The 12,902-nt window shown below is 40.0% G+C and overlaps 1 long non-coding RNA gene across 1 annotated transcript; it reads right to left on the bottom strand.

Annotated features, from left to right (window-relative positions):
- Positions 1 to 10,159: 10,159 nt before the first annotated feature.
- On the bottom strand, positions 10,160 to 12,098 carry LOC144988116 (uncharacterized). The gene is made up of 3 exons (XR_013651920.1): positions 11,944 to 12,098; positions 11,771 to 11,863; positions 10,160 to 10,712 (listed from the first exon to the last, which is right to left on the bottom strand). It is a non-coding gene; the product is annotated as an uncharacterized LOC144988116 (long non-coding RNA).
- Positions 12,099 to 12,902: the final 804 nt, after the last annotated feature.

Below are 12,902 nucleotides of genomic sequence, written 5' to 3'. Positions count from 1 at the left end.
CACGCTGTAATGTGTGTCTTTCAGCTCTCGCCCTCTGCTTTTTACCTGCATCTTTTGTTTATAATGTTCAAATTTAGCAACAATAGGACGGGGACGCTGATTGTCCGGCCTTTTTCCTCCGAGCCGGTGAACCCTGTGGAAGGAGATCTTCTGGACTTCTTCCTTGGGGAGTTTCAGGTGGACCTCTATAAAGGACTTAACAATGTTCTCCGGGACTTCCCCTGCCTCTTCTGGAATCCCTGCGAACACTAGATTGTCCCTCATGCTCCTCGCCTGAAGATCCAGGAGGGTTTCCTTGATGGATCGGTTTTCCTCAGAGAGACGGGCGGTGTCGTGGCCCAAGATCTTCACGGTCTCTCTGAGGGCCTGGTTCTCCGCTGCGAGCTCCTGCACCTGCTGTTGGCTGAACTCCAGAGACTCTCGCAGACCTTGGAATTCCTTATGGAGGATCTCCAGCAGATTTAAACTGCAATCAAGGCTGGAGAGCCTTTTATCAATTGAATCCAGGATATCACTCATGTTGCTGCCTGGGGAGGAGGCAGCCCCCGGGGAGTCTTCGGGACGGTTGCGTTTGGTGGACGGAGTGGCGGTGTTGGATTTCTTCATGAGGCAGGTATTGAAACACTCGTCGATGTAATTCTCCAGATCCTCCAGGTCATCCAGGCTGGCAAATGCTTGACAAACTTTTTCAGATTTTTATTTTTTAAACTTTCTGGATTATTTAAATATGGCGGTGTAATTAAATAAATCAAAAATGTTTGTTCACAACTTACGCGCCGCCAAGTAAACTCACCACACTCCTCTCGTCGGCTCTCGCGATACTACAGCATCACGTGCTCCATCCCAATGGTCGTATGTCTAAATAGTTTTCGCATTGCTCTATGAAACTGACAACATCTGAAGATTCACTGGAGGTTCCAAAAGTGGGAAAGTCTAAGCGAACCGGAGGTGTGGAGTAGAAAGGGGTCGCACCAGGCTGACTGTGTACTGTAGGAGTGGAGTAGAAATGGGTTGCACCAGGCTGACTAGGCACTATAAGACGAGGTTCATCAGAAAGAGTTGAATACTGTAATTCAGTAGAAATGGCTATGGACCTTTGGGCAATGGGAGTGCTCTCTGCCTTAATATTTTTAAGTTCGTTTTTCCATTTCAAATCCCTTCTTAACATACAGTTCACCACATCTTTTTCCAGTATTTCTACCTTGGAAATAAGGTTATTTTCCATTTTTGCAAAACAAACATCAATATATTCTCGGAAATTACTTTCTCGATTGAAAGAACTTCTAATGGAATCCCTCAGTCTTACTTCTAAGTTATGGACCTGCTCTTTTAAAGCAACAACTTCATGGGTTACACAGTTTAGGTCAGCTTTTATGTTCTGCTCCTCCTGATCCTTTGATCTTCTATACTGTTGCTCATCCACTGCATTAGCACCATCATCATCCGCATTAACATGAACAACCTCAACATTGCTTAGTAGTTTAGCTTTCCGGTGTCTGATGTCTTCAGGAGCGATACATTCATTTTCATCCTCTTCATCATCTAAATATAATGAACCCAACATAGATGTTATTTCACTTGGAGATTTCTCTCTTATGGTTACAAATTGACCAACAGTAAAATCCGGATCAACAGACTCATGATCTTTCAAAGCATCTGGATTGTACAAGCCACTCAAACCCGCCCTTGTTCTACTTTCCATGATTTTTCAACAAAACATGTACATATATCAAAAAAAATCTTTCCCCATACTGGCCACCATATGTAACGATCATCTATTTATTTATAGTGCTCATTACGTTTTTTAGGGTGATAAGTTTCTTTAAATTGATATATTTACACACAACAGTTTTTTCTCTTTGTTATTCAGATTCTTTTATATAACACAAGTAAACCAAACAATAGGAAAACCCAAATAATATAATAATCCTTAGTCTCTCAAAACCGATTTGTTTTCTTTAAATGTCCCGTTAATGTCCGTGCTGTAGCGTCTTCCTTTTCAAAGTTCACGGTCACTCCCACTCCAGACACGTAGGCATTCTTCCCAATGAAACGATAGCCAAACGAAAAAAGGAATCCTCTCACCCAAGGGTTGACTGTCCAACTTTGTCCAAACAGAAATAAATCCCCAAAATGGAATCCGATGCCTCGGGCGTTAGATGCGCTTCTTTTTTCTTTTTCTCCTCAGGTCTCTCGTAGACTCCCTGAAGTTTTTCCCCCGTCACGACAGGATGCGCCCCCCCCCCTTACTTTGGTCCCCTTCATCAAATCAGGCCCCGGTACCGTCAGTCACATGACTTACAGCTGACGTGTCCTTAATACAAAAAAAAAATAACAACACATTTCTGAATGACATTTCCTGAGGAAATCGGAAATAGGACTTTACAGTGTTATGGGAACAAATGTTTTTGACACAGAATTTAATCATAATGTCAATTCCATATTTTAAATACTTTTGTGGCTACACCTGCACCTAGGTTCCTCCCTTGGTTCCACGTAACATGCTGCGACCCTGTCCAATCCAGCAGGAACCTCAGTTCCGAGGGACTTACCTGGATCCTCCGCCGAGGGTGGTTCCATCCACAGAGGGGAGCAGACAGTCCGGTCTCAGGAGATGCAAGGAGTTATGTCTGTTATGCAGCAGCTCCACGAGCACCTTTCGAAGTACGAGCTTACTCCTTCGTCCCCGACTCAGCTGATCAGACTGGGTCATCCTGAGTCGTTTGATGGTTCGGCAGAGGACTGTCAGGCGTTTCGAGCCTCCTGTCGTCTTCACTTTGAATTTAATCCCTAGCTATCTCACTGGAAGAGCCAAACGGTGGGGACTGGCGGAGTAGGAGTGCGGATCGGAGTTGAGACATCCTTTCGTGACTATTCCGCTCGGCTACTAACGGTGTTCGACCCCATCACACTACACCGCGCCGCCGCTTCGGAACTTCTCAGTCTCCAGCAGGGTTCCCGCAGCGTCTCGGACTACGCGGTGGATTTCCGGACTCTGGCCGCCAGTACCCGGAGGATATGAAATCTTGTAAAAGTCTTGTCCAGTTTAAATGTTTCTTTAAAAGATACATAATGAATAAGTACCATGAAGCAATGTAACAATGATGAACAGTCTTAGGAATACAGTGGGGCTATGGTATATCTATTTTACATGCATGTTTTACATCAATAAGTTAGTGGGTTTATTTATTTATTTTCTCTATTGAATATCCATAAGTCATAGGAGAGGGAAAGGAAGAAAAAGAAAAAAGATACCTAAAGGAGGAAGAAAGCGAAAGGGGGTGGGGGAAGGAAGCTGGGGATGATGAAGGAGGAGGGAGAAGGAAAAGACAAAAGAACATGAGTTTATATATGCTTACTTGTGTTGTTCGTATGTTTTGGTTTGTTGTTTCTTTTTCAGCTGAGGTTTTTCGTTTCTTTCTTCCCTTTTTATCTTCTCTTTTACGTGGGTGGGGTCGGAGTGTTTGGGCATGTTTGTCTGTCTTTGTCTTGTATATGTAGTGTGTTAACATTATAATGTTAAATGTTTAATTTTGTTGTTGTCGGTTATGAGTGGTGTTGAGTGGGGGATTGGATTCCTCTAAGCATAAGCTTCTTCCAATCCCCTTTCAAATCAAATTTTCAAAGTCTTGTATTGACTTATCTTATTTTATGTAATTTTTGTTTTGATTTTGAAATAAACGAATGAATATGTGAATGAATGAACCTGGTCAGTGCCACTGGCGTAAGAGAGAGGTGTTGAAGAGTTATCTCCCTCCAGCAGTCAATAACAAACATTGGCTTTTAGACAAGCTTTTTGTGTGTTATCTCACTCAGTATTGTAGGAAAAGTTTCAGCTGTGATTCGTCTTCTGCAACCATAGCTGTCCAGAACTTCCACAAGGTCTGGCGACTGCTTTCCATGTTTCGGCAGTGAAATCATGTCGAATGAATGGCACTTTAACTGTTGCACCTAAAGTGCAACGTTCATAAAACTCATGCCAGAAGCAGCTCAGAACATCTCTCAATCAGTGACGTGCGGTGAGGTTAATGGCTGGTGAGGCACTGACGTCATCAGTAAGATTTACAAACATATGAACCATACTGAGTAACTTATTCACCATTTGATTGACAACAGTTAACGTGTTTTGTTTAAAATATCACTTCAACGTGTTTTTTTTTTCATATACAAACTGCAGCATAGAAAAAAACACAAACGTTATTATCGTCTTACCTTTACTTGTAAATAAAGTCCATACGCCGCTCCTTCTGAAAAAAATGACTTGCCGCTTGCTATCACTTGTTCTATTGTTTTTTAGCGTCATAATCTCAGGGCTCACCGGCGCCCCCTAACATGAGGCAAGAGAATGTCTGGCCTCACCCAGCGGCTTTTTTGCCGGCGTTTAGCGCTCAGCACAAGAAACACGTCCCTCACATACAGTTATTTATAAACACAAACACTGTACATTATATACATCTGCTAAATTATGTAAACTCAGCTCATATAGTACAAGTGATTGAACCGACATACAGAGAGACAGCAGTACCGTCTGACTGCATAGGTATCGCGCAATCCAAGGTGAGGCTCAGCGGGCTGGTGCTTCATCGCACGTCACTTATTATCTGAACGGCAAATGCGGAAATTCAGCGATTTTGAAAAGAAAAAACACCCAAAAATTGTACATTTAAATGGAAAATGACTGCAAAGCACAAATTACTGATTAAATATAATAATTGAATTTATTTTTTCTCTTTTCTTCCCATAATGACAGGTGAGGCTGTGTCTCACCTGCCTCTCCTGACTGCACGTCACTGCTCTCAACACTGCAGGTCCACTTCCTGCTTCTTTTATGTTGTCTGGAAGTCTGCGTTTCACTATCTGTTCTCTGTTTAAAATTTCAGCATCAGAGAAAGCAGCAATCAAATCATGCAAGGTGTTGCTGTGATTTATTGTGACTGTTGTTGCATTTCAAGGACTAGTTGGGCTTGGGGGGGAAAGAAAATCTTCATAAACCAGTGTGTCATTTTCATCTACCTCCCCATTGTAAACAGGACCAAATGTGATTTCTGAATCAACAGAAATATCAAGGGCAGGATGGATATCCAGGTCAACCACAGCCTCTCCCCCATCTGCTTGATGGACTTATTGTCACCACGTGCTTCAATAATAGTCACTTAAGGTGTTTCTTTGACTTGATGGGCAGCTTTGGCTTTGGTAGACATGTAAAAACGTAACATTGTCAGCCTTGCTAGTTCATACATATTTCCAATAGACAGGCCAGTCACATTAAGGCAATTCTGTTTGAAGTCCCAAACCTCAAAATCAGACTTTGGTCCTTTAGGAGATATTCCACCTGTTGTGTGTAGGCCTGACTCCTGCTCAGCTGTCCTGCATCTCTGTTGATTTTCTGTCTGCCTATTTAAGGTGTGTTTGTTTCTGTGCTCAGTGTCGGAGCGTATTCTGTTCTTTGAGCCTTCAAGCTTGTGTTTCCCTCTGGCATTAAAGCCCTTCTTTTGGAATTCCTTCTGGTTCGAGTTGTTCCTGCCTGCGTCTGGGTTTTCTCCTCTATCTGACCGTAACACCACCAGGAAAAAAAAGTATTTTTCCTTCTTGAAGAATGTCCTTTAATCCTGCCTCTGTTGCCATTTGAATTTTTCTTGTTTGGCTCTCACCTGTTTGGTTATTTGTCCATCACTGTGTATCCAACCAATTTCCACATTTCGTGTGGTTTTGTGTTTCTTTGTATTTCTTGGTCTTGTGTTGACATTTGAAACATTTTCGTTGGAGTTATCATCTCTAACCTTCATTTTGTCACGAAGTTTTTGAAAAAGTCCTAACTTTCTCTTTTTACTTCTGAAGAAATTGAAAAGGGCAATACGATCTCCATAGGAAGGGATATAATTTGCCAGAGCTGCATCATCCATCACACCAATGACATCACTGTCAATCTGCACAGAAGAAGAAAAAAAACATTATTCATCATGAATTAATAAATGAATTTTATTGATGAACTTTGTTCTATGTCACTGCAAAACATAAAAAAGTGATACATGGAGCTTCTTTCTTGCTTTGTGCAAACCTTTGACATAAATGTACTTGTTGCCTGTTTATATGCCCACTGAAACGAGACAATTGTGATTAATCAGGTGAATCCAAACTGACTCTGAAAACGCAGCTGAGAGAAAATAGTTCACTGCAGAGACTCCATCATCTATTCTGCAGAACTATGTACCATACGCGATGACGTCACGTTCAAGCTTCCGGGTCGTTTCAAAACCCCTGACCTGTCAAATAAACTGTGCCCTGTAACGTTTGTAGGGGCGCCGACAGCAACATCCAGTTTAAAACAATTTGTTTACTTACCTTCTCCTCGTCCATAAGGGAAATTACCTCCTCCGGTAGGCCTCGAGCACGCAAAAAGTCCCTAACAGACGACATTTTTTGATAGACTCCTGAGTCCTGCAGATTTAGTCTGTGTCCTCGGTTCCGACTTCCAGAAAAATCTTATCACAGTAATGCGAGAAGCCCTATTCCTTCTATAACTCCTCAGTGAGGCATGTTAATGAAAAATAAAACACTTAGCTTTTGGCAAATAACAATTCTGTCTCCCGCTGTTTCTGCTAAATCTGTGCATTGATGTAATCCCACATCAGTGCTTTTCAGCAAACTCAGCTTCACTTGTAAGTGCGTGTGATGAGGTTGTTCCAAAGGAGGCTTGTTGTTTCTGACTATATGTTAAAATTGAGTCTGAGGGCGTGTCACACATACGTCTAGCGGATTTTTCATGCATACCAACGATGTTTTACTTGGATCTTCTGACACACAAGATGTTTATTTGTAAAAAACCCTTTTGTAATTTAGGCTAAATTTTATTTATGTTGATTATATTTGTATTCTTTTTTTGTTGTTGTTTTTGGACCGGACGGAAAAGAAGAACAGGAAAGAAGGGAGGGATGTTAGAGACAGGGTGTAAGGGCACAGAAGAAAGGAGGAAAAGGCAAGTTAAGGAAATATGAAGGATGATTACAGAAATGGTGGGAAAATAAAGTGTATTTTCCTAAACAGTGAAATGGGACTTAGTGGTTCTTACTGGGTGTTGGGCAGTAAGAAACTGGACCGAGGTGTCTTATTCTTTATTACTACTTTCTTGAATGAATGTCTTTAAATTTACACACCAGCAAGTAATGTAAATTATTTAAAAATGTGTATTTAAAATGAAAAAAAAATATCATAGTTTAAAGCATTTTTTTTTTTGTTTACAGAGGTGCTTTATTTCATCACACAGCAATGAGTTTGACAAACTGGGAAGGTTTCAAATTCAACTTTTGGGATAAGTTGACACAAGAAGAAGCTGGGGATCAAACGGTGACCTTTTTGGTAGGAGGACAACCTGTCCACTCACTAATCCACAGCCACTTCTGCACCAATGATGGTATGGATTAGCTGTCTCTGTCAGCCATTTCTTTCTTACACAAACACACACACCTCTATCTCTGGCTGCTTTCTTTCCCGGGTATGTGGCCCTCTGGCTTAGCTCACCAATGTGGATTATAGCTCTCTCTCGGCTATCAGGGGCGGCCGTGGTGCAGCGGTAGGGCGGTCGTCCCATGATCGTAAGGTTGCAGGTTCGATTCCCGCCTTGCACACCCATGAGTCGAAGTGTCCTTGGGCAAGACACTGAACCCCACCTTGCCTCTGGTGGTAGGCGGGCGCCTGTGTTTGGCAGCGGAGCGACCACCAGTGTGTGACTGTGTGTGTGAATGTGTGTGTGACTGGGTGAATGGGTCTGTGACTGTAAAGCGCTTTGTCCTTGTAGGAAGAAAGGCGCTATATAAGTATACGCCATTTACCATTTATCATGATCTTACACAAACAACATTTGTCAGCTCATTTATCATTGCTCCCCCTCCGGTTGTCCACGCTTGTCTATTCATCAAGGCTCAATTTCTGAATCTTTGCCTCCAGGGTGAAAAAGTATGTTACCTTTACAGCTAAAAACAGCCCCCAAAAGTCCCCTTTGATATTTGCTGAAATCTGCAAATGCCAACAGCAATAACCCAAGCTTGACTGACTCGCCAACAACCATTGTGTTCCATGGTGACAATGTGTGACATAGGCACCTTCTACTAAAGCCAGTTTTTTTAGATAAAATTTCCATTGTCCCTTTACCCATGATTATCCACCTGTGATCAGATCGATGAAGTGGTGTGGCAGCAGAGGGATGCTGGGTTGTCTGGATTAAACTGGGCAAACATGGAGCCCATGAGCAACACAAACACAATACTGATCCCAGAATGAGGAAGACCCAGAATAGGCTGAGTGAACTTTGTCTAGCTGTTCAAAAACTCACTTTCCTTGAAAATCATACGTTGATCTTAATGAAGCTTTTTAAATAGATGCATAATCTTAAAATGTGAATACCCAATTTAAAAATGGAGGATTACCCTCAGTGCAGCAGTTACAGTAGGTTTTGATTTATTATAAGCATGAAATTAATGTGTTGATCCAGATTCAAAAGGAGTTGATCAAAGTCTGCTGAAGGAGGAGTTTAAGACTAAACACCCTACGTCTCCAAGAAAAACCTACAGGATCACGTTTTAAAGAAGCAAACTGTGTTAGTTTAATGTTTTTAAATCTGCTGCAACTAAGACAACTCATTAGGCCTTAGACACAACTGCCCTTACGGGTGGATACGGGGAGTCAGGGGTGAAAAATGGGCAAACCTCTGTACGGGGCACACTGGTGGCTACAAGGAATAAAAAGATTGTACTGTAGACCAGTATTTTTTAACCTTTTTGAGCCAAGGCACACTTTATTCGTGACAAAAATCAGGTGGCACACCAGCATCCAAAAATTGAATAAAGTAGAAACTCATAGTCTGTACAGTCCCTTTGCCATTTCACATGCATTTTTGTGATAAATGTGGCAGAAAAAGCTGGAAGTTGCAGCTGTTTTTCTCAAAGATTGTAATAAAAGTTAAGTTAGTTTTCCATAATAATTTTCAACTAAATTATTTGAAATTTTACCCTGGTAGTTTTTTTCCCTCCAGTTTATTAAAATGCAATTTTATGTAACCTCACAAAAAACAAATATATTTTTTCTAAACATTTATTTATTTTTACAATTTTTTTTCAATGTTAGTGCAAAGGCAACTGTAATTTTTTCAACAATTATATGATCACAATATGTTTGATAAATTTTACACAGAAAACAAACATATTTATGTTTTCTGTAGCTACACAAAAAGTGAGCATGTTGAAGTTGTATTAGTTTTTCTCTTGTCTTACTCAAGTCTTTAAAAACTTTAATAAAAATGTGTTATTTCTTTTTAGATTATTAATTTGTTTCAATTTAGTTTAATTGGGTTTGTTGGCCACTTCATCTTAATCCTGTTTCTTTAATGTTATTATCACTTCTTCTTAAATTTCACACATAAAATAATCCAGACCTTATTAGAAAAGTCTTTCAGTTAGAAAGATGACTATTAAAAAACACAAACCTTGAAGGAGGACCAAGATTTATTTAAGAAGATTTAAAAACGGTGTTATTGTGTGTACACTGAAAAAAATTTAACAGTGGCTTAATTTAAAAAAATTGAAGTAATCTGTCACACCTAATATATTTGCATTGTCTGAATGTAAATAAATAATTTAGTCTAACCTATTTTTTTTTTTATTTCAGTCAAACCGATTCTGTGGCGTGAAGAAAAGCAATTAATTTAAGTTTTTCTTAATCAAAATAAATAAGTTCAGATTTTTTACTTGATGGAAATATTCTACTATCTCTAACCTAAGAAAAAAACACTTGTTATAAGCCATTTTTAATCTTTGAGCAATGTACTTTTTAAAGTTGTCTCAAATAAAATTGTCAAGTTCACAATCTAATTAACTGAATCAAACTTTAGAATTATATTTTGATGTAAACAGAGTCAGAACACATTTCTTCATGTAAACAATATTTATTGTTCTATGAACATATCTGCATTCAAACTTACAAACATGACATCTTTTAGATGTATAAACAACAAAACTGTTTTCCAATAATAATGCACTTTTCCTTTAAGTGTGGCAAAAAAATGTAATAGTATGTCCATACATTTTCTGGAATTGTGCCTTAGAATAACTAAATAATAGAAAATAAATATTTTCAGTTATAACTTGTAACACTGAACTCTGCAGTATCCCCAAAACGGACTGAAATTAAGAAAGTGTACCTAAAACAAAATCTGCAAATGTTTCCCATGCCGTTTAAAATATTTTTGAAAATTAGACATTTTAAACAATGTTTCAACAGACACAAAAGTGTGTCAAGTTCTAAAACTTTCAAGGTCCTTTTTTTTAGTTTGACCAAAACAAACACTCGACAACATATACAAACCCTGAACAAAAACATCAGCACAATCTTTACCTTTTTTCAGAAGCATCAACAAAAATCTAGGGATAAAGTGGAATTCAAACACTGACTTTTGGCAACATTTTTTTTCCACCAAGCTCCATGATAACTTTTTGAATGAATTCAAGAGTGTACTGCAGATTTTTGGGATATTTTAGGTTGAGTGCATATACGTATCCAAAGAACATGGCAATGGCTGTTGCAACAGAGGACACTTCATTCAGAACCTGTTTTCCATCGATCACTATCTTGATGTATGTTGGAGGACGGAGAGGATGCTCTCTCCCAGTGAAAAAGATTGCCATGGTTTCAATCTGCAGAGCATCACTGTCCAGCCCATTCTGCAGACATATAAAAAAATTGTAACAAATTAGGACAAACTAAAACATTGCAGATTTCTATAGAGGAATGTCTTTGGCAGAGTTGACAATAAGTACTTTGGTTAACAAATAAAACTGTAAATAAAGTGAAAAATAAATCCATCTTCTTCTGCTGATCTGTGACCAGGTCGTGGGGGTAGCATACTTCCCTCGCCCCGGCCACTTCCTCCACCTCTTCTAGGGGGTCCCTGAGTCGTTCCCAGGCCAGCTGGTTTTCCCCGGACTCCCAGTGGGACATGTCTGGAACACCTCTCCAGGAAGGCGTTCAGGAGCTATCCAGACAAGATGCCACACAGGGCAAAAGCCAGATTGGTCAGGCTTCCTATCAGCTGTTAACTGGTTCACTTGAGCAAATTATTGTGTCACTGAATGGGAAAATCAATATAAAACAAGTATTGATATTGAACTCTTGTCGAAAACCTAAGACAAAACACAAAAGCAGACTGAGCACTCAGTTGTGGGGTTTTAGCCTCTTACTTTGCGGCAGCGGTGCCTTCAGAAGAGGAAGGATATGCTGCGTTCACATTGAATGCTATTCGCGCTTTTTATTCGCGTCGGACACTTCCTTTTTGACGCGCGTCACATTCGCTGCTAGCCACCTGTCCAACACTGTGTTCATAAGATTGCAAGCAAGCGAACTCCACCGCCCGGGGACCGGCGTAACAGGCAAGATTAATCCAGCTTGCGGGCAGCGTAACCCCCAATTCCATGTCGCTGATGGCCAGTGGCAGACAACAGAATGGCAGCAGAGAGACGGGGATCCCTTTGATATTTTATGAAAGCATTCTTTCATTAAAAGCTCTTCTGTTAATGAACGTTAGGCTTGCACAATAAATTGAAAATTTATCATTATTGCAATTTTTTTTAGCAAAATTGTGCACAAAGTATTAGTATTTATACACAACGTTGTCTTTATGAATATGTTTCTTATTGACAGTGATCTTAACTCATACAGTGCCATGTTCAATTTCCTACATCATAAAAGAGTGTCATATTTTGAGAGAAGTGGATCACCTTACCTGGTGCTCTTTAATGAGGTGCTCAACAGATTCACCCAAGTAGATCATCAGAGATTTTAGGATTGCTTTTCTTCTGATGGTAATGTCAACAGTCTGAAAAAGAACGCTTGTTCTTAGTTAAAACTTCACTCAACCACAAAACCATTCTACTATGGAGACAACTCATCTCACACAGATGCTTCATCCAGAACTTCTAAGATGTTGGTCTGCTCTTTAACACGTCCTCCTTTGCTCTTGATGACCTCTAGAAGTCTGGCGGAGTGTTTGTCCAACTGTGCAAAAAACTTTGCCTCCAAAGGAATTGTGGCAACTCTCAAGAACTCAACATTTATCTGAAAATGAAATCAGAGAACATGGAATGGACTGATTTTGCTTTTCAAAAACATTTACAGGTTGTTCCAGTTACTTGCATATTATCGTATGCGAATGAACAAATGTATCTGATTGTTATTTACAGTTGAACAGTCATTGCAAATTAAAACTTACCTATGGAAAAGGAGTGACCTCAGCTCGTCTAGGTCTCTTCACATTCTTTCCTGGGTAGGCATCTTCAGGAGTCTTGGATTTCAAAGAATTCACCGTTAGATCAGCAGAAGTACCATGTGCTTTAAGTTGTGTTCGATAATTTCCTATTTTTATCTTGAGCCTTTGTTTCCATCCATAGCTCTGATTGAAAGATCCTAGTTCTCTCAAGCAGGGGTGCTTCGTTGTAAGTGCTTCAGCAACATCACTGTAGTGACAGTCTTCAGGGTATGGTGTGTGAGCATAAATACTTTCAGCTAACTTCTCCAATATGTCTGAGAAAATCTTTGAGCTATGTGTGAGTTTGGTTTGGGGTTTCATGTACTCGAGGTTTGCTTTGTGCAGTTGGCATTCTGTGTCATAAGAGAAATTTGGGATTTGGAACACTTGTGGCCACTGCTGTGTTCTTAAAGACGAAGGGCTGCTAAGCAGTATTGTGTCATCTGTATGTACAGAGACAGAGGAGTCCTCACTGTCCAGACCAGAAGTGTTGCTACTCTTAGGAGGATTAAAAGGATACAAAATGATGGTTGTCGAATCAGGGTCCAACTGGATTACTTTGAGAATTGTAAGATCTTTAATCACAGTGGTAGAAGTCAGATTCACAAAA

This window comes from Oryzias latipes, chromosome 20, assembly GCF_053564925.1.
Source record: "Oryzias latipes strain Hd-rR chromosome 20, Olatipes_Hd-rR_3.1".
Classification (NCBI taxonomy): Eukaryota; Metazoa; Chordata; class Actinopteri; order Beloniformes; family Adrianichthyidae; genus Oryzias; species Oryzias latipes.
The sequence above is the reverse complement of the archived record's forward strand: the minus strand, read 5'-3'. Positions and strand labels throughout refer to the sequence as shown.